The following is a 14330-nucleotide window of genomic DNA, read 5'->3' as shown; positions in this document are numbered from 1 at the left end:
AGACTCTGAAGTAACTGACATTTGGCTTCTTGCCAGTAAGGAGCTCATAGGATGTTTTGCCCAGAAGCTTGTGGATGTAAACATGGTTGATGATGTGACATGCAGTATCAATTGCTTCAGGCCAGAAATTTCTTGGTGTCTTGTACTCGTCGAGCATTGTTCGAGCCATCTCAATGAGGGTTCTGTTCTTGCGCTCAACTATGCCATTTTGCTGAGGTGTGTAAGGAGCAGAAAATTCATGAGTGATTCCCATTGTATCCAGATAAAGATCAAGGCCGGTGTTCTTGAATTCAGTGCCGTTATCACTTCTGATATGCTTGATCTTGACGCCATAATTGTTCATTGCTCAATTGGCGAATCGTCTGAAGACATCTTGTACTTCAGTCTTGTAGAGAATTATGTGCACCCATGTATATCTTGAGTAGTCATCAACAATGACGAAGCCACAGAGACACACCATTGTTGTGAGGGTGGAGTAGTGAGTAGGTCCAAATAAGTCCATGTGTAGCAGCTCGAAGGGTTGAGATGTTGTCATGATTGTCTTCGAGGGGTGCTTGGCACTCGTCATCTTCCCAGCTTCGCAAGCACCACACAAATGATCTTTCTTGAACTTGACACCTTCGATGCCTATGACATGCTTCTTCTTGACGAGAGTGTGCAAGTTCCTCATGCCAGCGTGCCCCAGCCTTCGATGCCAGAGCCAGCACTCTGAAGCTTTTGCAAGAAGACATACGGCAAGCTGTGGACCCGCTGAGAAATCTACCATGTATAGATCACCTTTCCTATACCCTTCAAAGACTAGAGACTTGTCAGATTCCATTAGTACAAGGCAACGATATTTTTCAAATATCATAATCATGTTTAAGTCACAAAGCATTGAGACAGACATTAAGTTGAATCCAAGGGATTCAACAAGCATCACTTTATCCATGTGTTGATCCTTTGAGATTGCAACTCTACCTAGACCCAATACCTTGCCTTTACCAGTGTCAGCAAATGTGATTTGACTCTTGTCGGATGGACGTAAGGTTGAGTCCATGAGAAGACTTCGATCACCAGTCATATGATTAGTGCATCCACTGTCAATAATCCATTCTGAAGCTTTTGGTGACATGCCCTATAGTGCAGTTAGGAGGATAGGCTTCACAATGTATGTTGTGAAGCATAAGCAGTTGATACACACCTGGATTATCACAGCCTAGATGAAAGTTAGCACACAGTATGACAGGTAAGCGATTCATATGTGGATTACATAGTAAGTCATTTTATCATGCGTCCCTTTGTGTTTTAGGTCCCCAGCAATAATATTGGACGCCTTTGATTGCTGGCTGGAGACCATGTTCTGCAGAAGAGAGTTAGTTCTTCTTCACCACCCACATCTTTAGGGGTGGCTTAGAAGCAATGAGTCTAAGTGCAGCATCTGAGAATTTCGGCTTTGAAGCCCTAGCAAATAGCCTTGCAGCAGATGAATGATACTCATGTGAATAAGATGAAAAGTTCTTAGTTCTATGAACATAGCGGTTTGAAGACACACACTCATATTCATGAGTCTGAGTATGATTTCCCTGCAAAACATTGGCGCTAGGGTGACTCAAGTGAGTCCTGTTTCCGTATGAAGCCGTTGGACCATGTGACGCCTTTGGTCTGGGGTTTGTCTTCTTCCCTGGTGGTGTCATGATGACATTCACTGGAAGATTCTCAAGACAGCTTTTGAGAACCCAGATCTTCTTCATTGGCGGTCCATTCCTGCAGTTAGTACCAATATACCTGGCAAACACTTCACCATTCTGATTTTTGAACAGTTTATAGTTTGCATCAAAGGATTCATTAATGATAATAGGATTAGCATAGGTAAAGCCAGATAAAGTGGATGGATCCACTGAAGGTTCCTTTGCAGCAACCCATGTGGTTTTGGGATACTGCTCAGGCTTCCAGTAGGAACCATCAGCATTCATTTTCCTCTCGAACCCAACACCCTCTTTCCTATGGTTTTGGTTCAAAATATGCTTTTTGAGGACATCACAAAGTGTCTGATGCCTTTTCAGACTTTTATACATCCCTGTTTCAAGCAATGTCTTCAACCTAGCATTTTCATCAGAAATAGTAGTGGTATCCTCAGATGAGGGGTTAGCTACCACATCAGAAGTTGAAGACAGAGCAACAGTAGCAGCAGTGGAACATTCAGCAACAGAAGCAGCGTTATCACACTCAATGCATTTTAAACATGGTGGTTCAAATTCATCCTGAGCAACGCTGATTTGTTGAGCAAGTAATGAATCGTGCTTCCTTAGAAGATCTTCATAATCCACCCTTATCTTTTCAAGATCTTGCTCTCTTTGAAGACATTCAGAAGAAAGTTTCTCATGATCAGACAAGAGAGCATTATGTTGATCTTGAAGGGTGTCAAACTTAGAATGAAGTCTCTGAAGACTCTCAGCCAAAGCTTTTGACTGATCCATTTCTTCGCCCAAAATATCGCCGCTCTTACTAAGCATGTTTTGAATCTTTTCCAAAGCTCTTTGTTGTTTAGTGGTAAGGGAACCAAGTTTGACATAGCTGGGGCCAAATTCATCACCTGATTCATCATCACTAGTTTCAGAAAGATAGCATTCAATTACCTTAGCACCCCCTGCCATGAGGCATGGTGAAGATGAAGACGGTTCAGGTGGAAAGGTCATCTCTTTAAGAGACTCCTTGTAGTCATCAAGCCAAGGATCATGACGATTAAGATGACTTTCATAGACCTCGGAAAGCCGGTCCCAGATTAGCTTCGCGTGATTGAGGTGCATGACGTTCCTGAACTGATTTCGGGACAGGCAGGAGCAGATGACATCCTTCGCTGTGAGGTTCAGTAGAGTGTACTTGCGAATGTCATCAGCCTCCGCCATCTTGCATAGATCGGTAAGACCAATCTCGGTGACGGTCCACAGTTCGCTGTCCATAGCCATGAGTCGATTCTTCATCATGGCTTTCCACCGAGGAGTACTCATGACCGTCAAAGGTGGGGCAAGATACATTCCTCAATCCTGCGGTCGACATACCTACACTCCAGGTGGTTAAACCGAATCACACAGAATAAGGGAGTACCTTGCTCTGATACCAATTGAAAGTGCTAGTTATCGACTAGAGGGGGGGGGGTGAATAGGTGATTTTTATCAAAGTCTTCAAAACGTGGAAGTTTCGAAGACAAACAATAGAAATAACCTAATTGATATGCAGCGGAAGATAAACTACAACAAGCAAGCCATAGTCAAGTATGCAATAGCATTAATGTATGAAGACTAATAGCAGCTAGGTAGTAGGATCAAGATGGAAGATAGTATGAAGCCAATCAACAATAGTACTCAAGCAATGAAGTCAATCAGATAAGACAGATAAGCAATGACTTCAACAAGACAAACTCAAAGTAAAGGAGGGAAGAGATAGAACCACTCACTTGTTGAAGACACAGGATTTGTTGGACCAGTTCCAGTTGCTGTGACAACTGTACGTCTGGTTAGGGAGGCTGAGATTCAACTCAGAAGACCGTGTCTTCACCTTATTCCCCTTGAGCTAAGGACACTTAGTACTCGCCCAATCACTCTGGTAAGTCTTCAAGGTAGACTTCCAAACCTTCACAGACTTTGTTCACCCGGCAATCCACAATGACTCTTGGATGCTCAGAACGCGACGCCCAACTGGCTGGAGGAATGATAGTCCTCAAGTGTAATAAGTCTTCAGGTCACACAGACAGAAAGACTTCAGTGATGCCTAACACTCTTTGGCTCTGGGTGTTTGGGCTTTGTCCTCGCAAGGATTTCTCTCTCAAAGGCTTCGAGGTGGGTTGCTCTCAAAACGACAAAAGTCATAAACTAACTCTGAGCAGCCACCAATTTATGGTGTAGGGGGTGGGCTATTTATAGCCACAAGGCAACCCAACCTGATTTGTCCGAAATGACCCTGGGTCACTAAGGAACTGACACGTGTTCCAACGGTCAGATTTCAAACACACGCGGCAACTTTACTTGGGCTACAAGCAAAGCTGACTCATCCAGCTCTGGATAAGATTTGCTCTCATTGTCTTCGCTCGAAGAAATAGGATTTGGGTTGAGCATCACTTCAGTCACTCTGACTTAGTTCACTTGGACCCCACTTAACAGTACGGTGGTTCCTATGACTCAACAAAGAAGAAACGGAAACAACGAAACCACACAGTCTTCGCGCTCCATAGTCTTCACGCAATGTCTTCTCATGTCATAGTCTTCAATATGAATATCTTCTCATACCACCATTGTCTTCAATGTCTTCAAACATTTTTAGGGGTCATCTCCGGTAGGTAAACCGAATCAATGAGGGACACTACCCGCGTTATCCTGCAATTCTCACAAACGCATTAGTCCCTCAACCAACTTTGTCGTCAATACTCCAAAACCAACTAGGGGTGGCACTAGATGCACTTACAAAGGCAATCAAAAGAGCACTGTCAGTGTCAAAACCGGCGGATCTCGGGTAGGGGCTCCCGAACTATGCGTCTAGGCGGATAGTAACAGGAGACAAGGGACACGATGTTTTTACCCAGGTTCGGGCCCTCTCGAGGGAGGTAAAACCCTACTCCTGTTTGATTAATATTGATGATATGGGTAGTACAAGAGTGGATCTACCATGAGATCAGAGAGGCTAAACCCTAGAAGCTAGCCTTTGGTATGATTGTTGTTCGTCCTACGGACTAAAACTCTCCAGTTTATATAGACACCGGAGAGGGCTAGGGTTACATAGAGTCGGTTACAATGGGAGGAGATCTTCATATCGTATCGCCAAGATTGCCTTCCACGCCAAGGAAAGTGCCATCCGGACACGGGACGGAGTCTTCAATCTTGTATCTTCATAGTCCGGGAGTCCGGCCAAAGGTCATAGTCCGGCCATCCGGATACCCCCTAATCCAGGACTCCCTCAGTAGCCCCTGAATCAGTAGCCCCTGAACCAGGCTTCAATGACGACGAGTCCGGCGCGCAAGTTGTCTTCGGCATTGCAAGGCGGGTTCCTCCCCCGAATACTTCATAGAAGATGTGGAACACCAGGATAGTGTCCGGCTCTGCAAAATAAGTTCCACATGCCACCATAGAGAAAATAACATTTGCACCAATCTAATCTGCTGACGTATTCCGCAGCGTGACATCACGCCACGGCCAGGCTTTTATTCATTTTACTGTTCCACCTTAGCGCGTTTAGCGAGGCGGCTTCCTTGGCACGTCTTGTCAAAGCAGAGATTGTGTCCCCTTATTCTGGGATTTTCATCAATACGGGCGTGGCTAACCCAACCGCGCCATTAACCGCGGTGCTTGGGAGATAAGCGAGTTTTATTAGGCCGGTGGGGGCTCGTAGTTTTGGCCGCCCATATAAGGGGATAAGAATCCGCCCTTTCCATTCATGCCTTCTTCCTTCTTCGCTTATTCGTCCCTGCACGCTCGAGCTCCAACGCCCAAGCCCGCTGAGGGAGTCCTGGATTAGGGGGTGTCCGGATGGCCGGACACAGGCCTTTGGCCGGACTCCCGGACTATGAAGATACAAGATTGAAGACTCCGTCCCGTGTCCGGATGGGACTTTCCTTGGCGTGGAAGGCAAGCTTGGCGATACGATATGAAGATCTCCTCCCATTGTAACCGACTCTGTGTAACCCTAGCCCTCTCCGGTGTCTATATAAACAGGAGAGTTTTAGTCCGTAGGACGAACAACAATCATACCATAGGCTAGCTTCTAGGGTTTAGCCACTCCGATCTCGTGGTAGATCTACTCTTGTACAACCCATATCATGAATATTAATCAAGCAGGAGTAGGGTTTTACCTCCATCGAGAGGGCCCGAACCTGGGTAAAAACATCGTGTCCCTTGTCTCCTGTTACCATCTGCCTAGACGCACAGTTCGGGACCCCCTACCCGAGATCCGCCGGTTTTGATACCGACATTGGTGCTTTCATTAAGAGTTCCTCTGTGTCGTCGCCTTTAGGCCCGATGGCTTCTTCGCTCGTCAATTGCGATGCGGTCCGGGATGAGACCTTTCTCCCCGGACAGATCTTCGTATTCGGCGGCTTTGCACTGCGGGCCGACTCGTTTGGCCATCTGGAGCAGATCGAAAGCTACGCCCCTGGCCATCAGGTCAGGTTTGAAAGCTTAAACTACATGGCCGACATCCGTGGGGACTTGATCTTCGACGGATTCGGGCCACGACCGGGCGCGCCGCACTATCTCGATGGGCATGATCTAGCTCTGCCGCCGGACAGCGACCAGAGCGCCGCTCAGGTGTTCACTCCGACCATTAGTTCGGAGCCGACTACGCTAGCCAGGGACGGACGGTTGGACGCCGCCCCAGGAGCCGCAATCTCTGCGGCGGTAGAGCCGAATACCAGCCAAGTCCTTTGCAAGGCCGGTAACTCCAAGGTGCCGGACTCCGTTCCGGACTCTGAATATTCCGCACCCCTTTCCATCGAACCCGATCGGGCTCCGATCATGGAGTTCACCGCCGCGGACGTCTTTCAGCACTCGCCCTTTGGCGATATCCTAAATTCACTAAAGTCTCTCTCTTTGTCGAAAGAACCCCGGCCGGACTACGGTCGGGGTGGTTGGGATGCGGACGACGAAGTTCGAAACCCACCCACCACCCACTTGATAGCCACTGTCAACAATCTAACCGACATGATCGATTTCGACTCCGAAGATATCGATGTTATGGACGCCGATAAAGGAGACGAACAAGAACCAGCACCTATAGGGCGCCGGAAAGCCACCTCATCATATGATGTATGCATGGTGGACACATACAACAGAAACGACAACGAGGACCAAAAGGATGCGGCCAGGGATCGCTCCCCCGAAAAACAATCAAAGCGGCGGCGTAAGCGCAAGGCCAAGCCCCACGTCGACAAAGACCCAGCCATAGAGCAGGGTGACTCAACGGACGATGAACATGCCGTCGAGCATCCGTCCAAACAGGGCGGACAATCCGAACAACCAATCCCCGGGAAAGATAATAGCCCGGACGACCTCACACCAGACAAATTGCTGGAACATCAGAACCTCCACCAAAGGCTCGTCGCCACTACACGTAGCCTGAGAAAGCAGAAGCGGAGGCTCAAGACAGCGGAAGATGCACTCAAGATCAGATGGGGCAAAGTACTCAATACCGCACACAAGTACGGCAGTAGTCGCCACACAAAGAGCTATCCGAAGTGGAAACTACTACCGGAATTTGACGAAGAGGCCATAAAGCCCCCACAGTCAAAAAATAAGGAAGCCACAAGGTCGAATAGACGACCCTACGATCAATCTCACGCATCAAAGGACACCAGACTCAATATGGCGCGCGATCTGTCCAAGAATTCGCATCAAAAAACTGGCCCAACCAGATCCATCTATAGGCCAAGAAAGCAAGCTCCAGTGAGTGATGCAACGCAAAATATACCCGAACATCGAGGCACGCCTAAATACAGGGGTGCCACACACCCCCTATGTTTTACCGATGAGGTGTTGGACCATGAATTCCCAGCCGAATTCAAGCCAGTGAACATAGAAGCATATGACGGAACAACAGACCCTGGAGTCTAGATCGAGGACTACATCCTCCACATACACATGGCCAGAGGAGACGACCTCCACACCATAAAATACTTACCCCTTAAGCTCAAAGGGCCAGCCCGGCATTGGCTTAAAGGCCTTCCCGAAAACACCATGGGAAGTTGGGAAGTGCTTGAGGATGCTTTCCGGGCAAATTTTCAAGGGACCTATGTCCGGCCCCTGGATGCAGACGATCTGAGTCATATAACTCAGCAGCCCGGAGAGTCAGCCCGGAAGCTCTGGAACAGATTCCTTATCAATAAGAATCAGATAGTCGACTGTCCGGACGCAGAGGCCCTAGCAGCTTTCAAACATAGCGTCTGAGAGGAATGGCTCGCCAGACACCTCGACCAAGAAAAGCCCCGAACAATGGCTGCGTTAACAAGCCTCATGACCCGCTTCTATGCAGGAGAGGATAGCTGGTTGGCAAGAAGCAGCACCAGTGACCCGAATACGTCCGAACCCAGAGATGGGAACGGGAAGCCGCGCCGTAACAAAGAACCGTGCCGGATAAAGGACAACAGCCCGATGAGCACGGCAATAAACGCCGGATTCAAAAGCTCTCGGCAAAATCAGAAAAAGCCACCCCCCAAAGACGATAGGGACGAGCTATCCAACCTCAACAAAATTTTGGACAAAATATGTCAAATCCACAGCACTTCGGGGAGACCTGCAAACCATACCCACAGAGATTGTTGGGTCTTTAAGCAGTCCGGCAAGCTCAACGCTGAACACAAGGGGCTCAACACACCAAGCGAAGATGACGATGCACCCCAAGAGCAGAACACCAGAGAACAAAAGAAGTTTCCACAAGAAGTCAAGACAGTAAATCTACTTCATGTGACAAAAGGGAAGAGCAGAACGGCACCTACAAAGACACGCGCCGTACAGCCAGCCCCGGAGGAGCAACCCCACTGGTTGTTACAACCAATCACCTTCGATCATCAGGATTACTCTAGAAGAGACCAGAACGCAGGCTGGACTGCCTTGGTCGTAAATCCAATTATTAACGGACTCCAATTTACAAACGCCCTTATGGACGGAGGCAGCGACTTGAACCTATTATATCAGGACACAGTCCGCAAACTCGGGGTAAACCCAGTTGTAATCCACCTCGGCAACACTTCCTTTCAAGGAGTAACGCCAGGTTCGCATACCCCAAGTATGGGTTCCCTTACGTTAGAAGTCACGTTCGGATCACCCGACAACTTCCGAAGCAAAAAGCTAACATTCCACATCGCCCCATTCGTAAGTCACTATCAAGCGCTACTGGGACACGAAGCTTTCGCCCGCTTTAACGCAATACCGCACTACGCATCCTTTACACTCAAAATGCCCAGCCCAAAGGGCATCATTTCATTACAAGGGAACATAAATTGACCCCCAAAGTACGGGCAGGGGTGCGGCTGCCTAGACAGCCGCCCACAAATCTAGCCCTACTATCCCGGACACGGCTCGACGAGTCCGGCGTCAACATGCTTAATAGCCGCATACCCTCGTGCAAGGGGCTCCGTGTGCTCACGCCCGGAGACAATACAGCCCAACTCTTGCTCCAACTATATTTTATTTATTTCGATATAGATTTCTCACACGCTTATTTTTTACTAGGTTCCTCTCTTTCGTAGACGAACATCGTGCTACGCCCGTCCAGGATACGGCACAATGGAGACACAGGCGCAGACGTGCAGCATGGACCCGTTTCAAGGATTCTTTTTAGATTAAGACCCTGCATAAACCTTTTTTACTGTCTCTTGTTGATAGCATCCCCCGGTTTTCTCTATAGCCGAGGAGGAGGCTAGCGTCTTGGCATGTGGCCACGCCAGAATTTTTGCACGTACCTGGACACTAGGGGCTTTTTTACCAAGGGCTCTATTTCGGCCCGTCTTCATAAAGACCGAATACCTTAGGGAGTGTTCGGCGTCGCGAGTTTGGCCCTATATGCATTAGCTCCGAATCATGTCTTTGGTCGAATGTTGGGTTTGCCCAGCTCCTGAGTTTTGCTGCCTTACGTTCCGTTATATCGGCTAACGCGGCACCAGGAGAACTACTGCGATTGTGCCCCGGTTCGGCTAGGTGAGCACCTCAGTAGAGAAAGCCGAAAACTGACTGTCATGATATAGCGAGAGACTGGTCAACCACTCGATGACTTTCGGAATCTTTCGGATTCCCCCTCATTAACGAAGGGCCGCTTCCCGGTCAGGCACACTCGCGCCCCGAATTAGGGCGAGCGCGGTGCCCCTAGGGGCTATTCAGTAGCCCCACTGTCAAACTCCTATGGCTAAGTGAAAGTGATAAAGCATTATAGTTCGGTTGCCTAGTTCGCCACGCCATAACCTCCTTTGTAGGACCAAGACGTTGGATTAAGTGTGAAAAGGCGCCTTTTTCCGAACACCCCCACATTCTATGCGTGGGGGCTGAAGCCAACGACTGCCATCTTTCAAGTTATATACACATATATACATTAAACAGCCGCACATGAGGCATTATGATTCTTGCAAGCACAAGTATAAAAAGCTTTTTTCATAAAAACAAAATTCGTTTTACAAATAGTATCAGCTATTCGAACACAACATCCTTCGAGCACTGCGACTCTATTATACGAGCGCCAGGAAGAACTTCCTCAAAATAGTGCTTGGCAGGTACTCGGCTTTCGTCCGAATCCTGGGACGCAACAATACTGGCCTTCATATCTGCCCAGTATGTTTTGACACGGGCAAGAGCCATCTATGCGCCCTCTATGCACGCCGACCTCTTCATCGCATCAGCATGCGGCACCAAACCAAGGAACTGCCGCACCAAGCCAAAATAACTCTTCAGCTCCGACTTCTCCGGCCACAGATGACTCGCAACATACCTCATGGCGAGTCCGGATAATCTGTTCAGCTCCGCCCAGGCGGCTAAACGGTCGGACACTGACAGTGGGCGTTCTAGATTGTGGTACTGCGACCAAAAAAGCTCTTCCAACTCATGGTCACCTCGGCTGCGAAAGTGTTCGGTCGCGTCCGCCGCACTTGCGGCCAAATCCAGATAAGCGTTTTCCGCACTCCACTGCCGGTCTAATGGAACATACTTGGGGTCTCCAAACTTCATTCGCAGCATATAAGGATTTCCAGCCGTGATATCTCCGGCCTGACGCAGCTCCTCCTTCATCGCTCTCATGGCAGAGCGAGTATCCTTGGCTTCGGTAGTGATCTTTTCAAGGTTCTTCTGAGCCGCCTTACCTGCTTGTTCAAGAAATTTATAGCGGTTGGTAGCATCCTTCAATTTTTTGGCCATCTCGGCTATTTCCTTCTTGCTCTGGCAGTGAGCAGCCTGTTCGGCTTTTAGCTCTTCACCCGCTTTAACGGCAGCCGCATCACTTTTCCTTGCTTGCTCCTTGGCTCGGGCAAGTTCTGCCCGAAGGTTCTCCACGGCATCAGCACCATCTACATAAAATATATATATAAGGCCCGAGCATCAAGCTCCTATTACTTGGTGTCTTTTGAACATACCTTGAGCCTCGTCTAGCCGCTTATTTACAAGCACGATGTCGGCATCTGCTACGTCAAGTTGCCGCTTCAGTTTGGCAGATTCATCAGTCCGGCTAGCCACCGAACACCTCGCCACCTTCATGGAATAGGCGACATATTATACCTGGGGTTATGATCCTCTGTGCGCCATCACTCGTGACGACAGACAAAGTCTCAAGGCCTACTATTCATACAGGGCGCATTTAATATGCGGCTCTACCAAAAGGTACACCTTTTTACATACCTCAAAGCCTGTTAGTAAACTCCTGGCAGCCTCATACAATCCGCTTTCCGCGGATGAAATCCTTCCAATCACCGTACCCATCAATGTACGGTGTTCTTCTGAGATGGACGCCTACCAAGCAGATCCTTCAGCCCCTCCGCCGGCGCGCAAGAGGGTGCCGGACTAGTTTGATGACCTTTTCCATGGTCCGGACTTGAAAAAACCCTCCGGGCCGATACCTCAGGGTCGCCAGCCTCGTGAGACGGTGGAACAAGGGGAGGCGTTTCGCTCTCTATCATCTCTGGACGAAGATCCTCTGAAGATGAGCTTTGCTGAGAAGGGTTAAGATCCGAACTGCAAAATAATGTTTCGGTTATTTTCCTCAGGAATAAAACGTGAGTGTGATTCATTATGGAATCCCTCCCTTCACTTACGCCTCGGGGGAGAGAGGGTCCCCTTTAGGGGGCGATTCGGCTGGGGCGTTCTCCGGTGCCGAACCCTTTGATGAAGATTTCTTTCCCCGTTTTGAGGTTATCACCTCCGGGTCTTCAGAGGCAGCCCTTTTCTTTCCCTGGTCGGGAGAATTTTCGATTCTTCCCTTCCTAACGGCCTCCTTCGTGGAGGCGGTAGCTCCTTGGGTCCCCTCTTCGCCTTCCGCCAACGGCGTGACCTCCAGCATCCTGGTCAGCATGGGATTCAGCACGGTCTCGGGCAGGGGGGCTAGACACCTGATAAGCTTTGCCTTCGCCATCCACTCCTGTTCGAAGGACAACTCTGCTAAAGGGTAGATTTGATAAAAATATGGATGGTGTATCCAAATACGGGGCTACTTACTTTAGCATCCGGGCGATTGCAGCTCAGACCTGCGTCCTCGGACAAATCCGGACACCTTGCTTGTGATCCGAAGAACAATTTGTACATCTCCATGGGTGTCATTCCCATGAAATGTTGTAAGACTCGTGGTCACTCCGGATTGAACTCCCACAGGCGGAGAGGTCGACGTTTGCAGGGCAGTGTGCGGCGAATCACCATGACTTGCGCCACTACGGTCAAATTGATATCTCTTTCTAGAAGATCTCGAATGCGGCCCTGCAGCAAGGGCACGTCTTTGGGCGGCCCCCAGATAAGTCCTTCGTTAACCCATGACGCCAGCCGTGGTGGGGGACCCGACCGAAAAGTAGGTGGTGCCACCCATGTGGTACCCCTAGGGGCTGTGATGTAAAACCAGTCACGTTGCCACAAGCCGAGCTGCTCTTGAAAAGAGCCTTCGGGCCATGGAGCGTCGTCCATCTTGCTCATTATAGCCCCTCCGCACTCAGCGTGCTGCCCCTCGATCATTTTCGGTTCCACTTTGAAAGTTTTTAGCCACAATCCGAAGTGAGGAGTGATATGGAGGAAGGCCTCGCACACGACAATGAATGATGAGATCTGGAGGATGGACTCCGGAGCTAGGTCATAGAACTCCAGCCCGTAGTAATACATAAGCCCCCTCACAAAGGGATCGATCGGGAAGCCTAGCCCCCGAAGGAAGTGAGATGCGAACACCACGCTTTAACCGGGTTGGGGAGTGGGAACCACTTGCCCTTGAGTAGGCAGTCTATGCAAGATTTCGTTGGTTAGATACCTGGCATCTCTTAGCTTTCGCACATCTTCTTCCGTAATGGAGGAAGGCATCCACCGGCCTTGTAGGTTGGAGCCGGACATCTTCGAAGGTCCGAAGCGCCTAAAACTAGAGCTTTGGGTGTTGGAACTCGAAGCGAGGGGTGGATTTGATTGGTTTGAGAAGCAGGGAGCCGGGTCTTGGTTCCTTTATAAAGGAGGTGAATACCAAGAGCCCTCCCTGTAACCGTTTGAGACTCGCTTTCAATTAGGGAGTCATACCCAAGTCACGGTTGGGTTACCCACACCCGTATTGATAAGAATCCCGGAATAAGGGGACACGATCTCTGCTTTGACAAGACGTGCCAAGGAAACCGCCTCGCTAAACGCGCTGAGGTGGAACAATAAAATGAATAAAAGCCTGGCCGTGGCATGATGTCACGCCGTGGAATATGTCAGCAGATCCGATTGATACAAATATTATTCTCTCTACGATGGAATGTGGAACTTATTTTGCAGAACCGGACACTACCCTGGTGTTCAACATCTTCTATGGAATATTCGGAGGAGGAACCCGCCTTGCAATGTCGAAGACAACTTGCGTGCCGAACTCGTCGTCATTGAAGCCTGGTTTAGGGGCTACTGATGGAGTCCTGGATTAGGGGGTGTCCGGATGGCCGTACTAAGGCCTTTGGCCGGACTCCCGGACTATGAAGATACAAGATTGAAGACTCCGTCCCGTGTCCGGATGGGACTTTCCTTGGCGTGGAAGGCAAGATTGGCAATACGATATGAAGATCTCCTCCCATTGTAACCAACTCTGTGTAACCCTAGCCCTCTCCGGTGTCTATATAAACCGGAGAGTTTTAGTCCGTAGGACGAACAACAATCATACCATAGGCTAGCTTCTAGGGTTTAGCCACTCCGATCTCGTGGTAGATCTACTCTTGTACTACCCATATCATGAATATTAATCAAGCAGGAGTAGGGTTTTACCTCCATCGAGAGGGCCCGAACCTGGGTAAAAACATCGTGTCCCTTGTCTCCTGTTACCATCCGCCTAGACGCACAGTTCGGGACCCCCTACCCGAGATCCGCCGGTTTTGACACCGACACCCGTACTTCCCACCTCAACCCTCTCTGATCATGTCCGGAGCGGGAGGTAGATGGATGGGCTCCTCCGTCACGGAGGGGCAAATCAAAAAGCTGAGGAAGGCCGGATACCTGTCTGACGACATCGCGCACCGGCTTCCAGATGTGGGGCAACTCATCCCTACCCCCAGGCCCCATGAGAGGGTTGTTTTTCTTCCCCATTTCCTCCGTGGACTGGGTTTTCCTCTTCATCCGTTCATCCGGGGGCTCATGTTCTATTACGGCCTGTACTTCCACGATCTGGCCCCGAACTTCATCCTC

Source organism: Triticum dicoccoides, chromosome 5B (genome assembly GCF_002162155.2).
Source record: "Triticum dicoccoides isolate Atlit2015 ecotype Zavitan chromosome 5B, WEW_v2.0, whole genome shotgun sequence".
NCBI lineage: Eukaryota > Viridiplantae > Streptophyta > Magnoliopsida > Poales > Poaceae > Triticum > Triticum dicoccoides.
Note: the sequence above shows the minus strand (reverse complement) of the source record.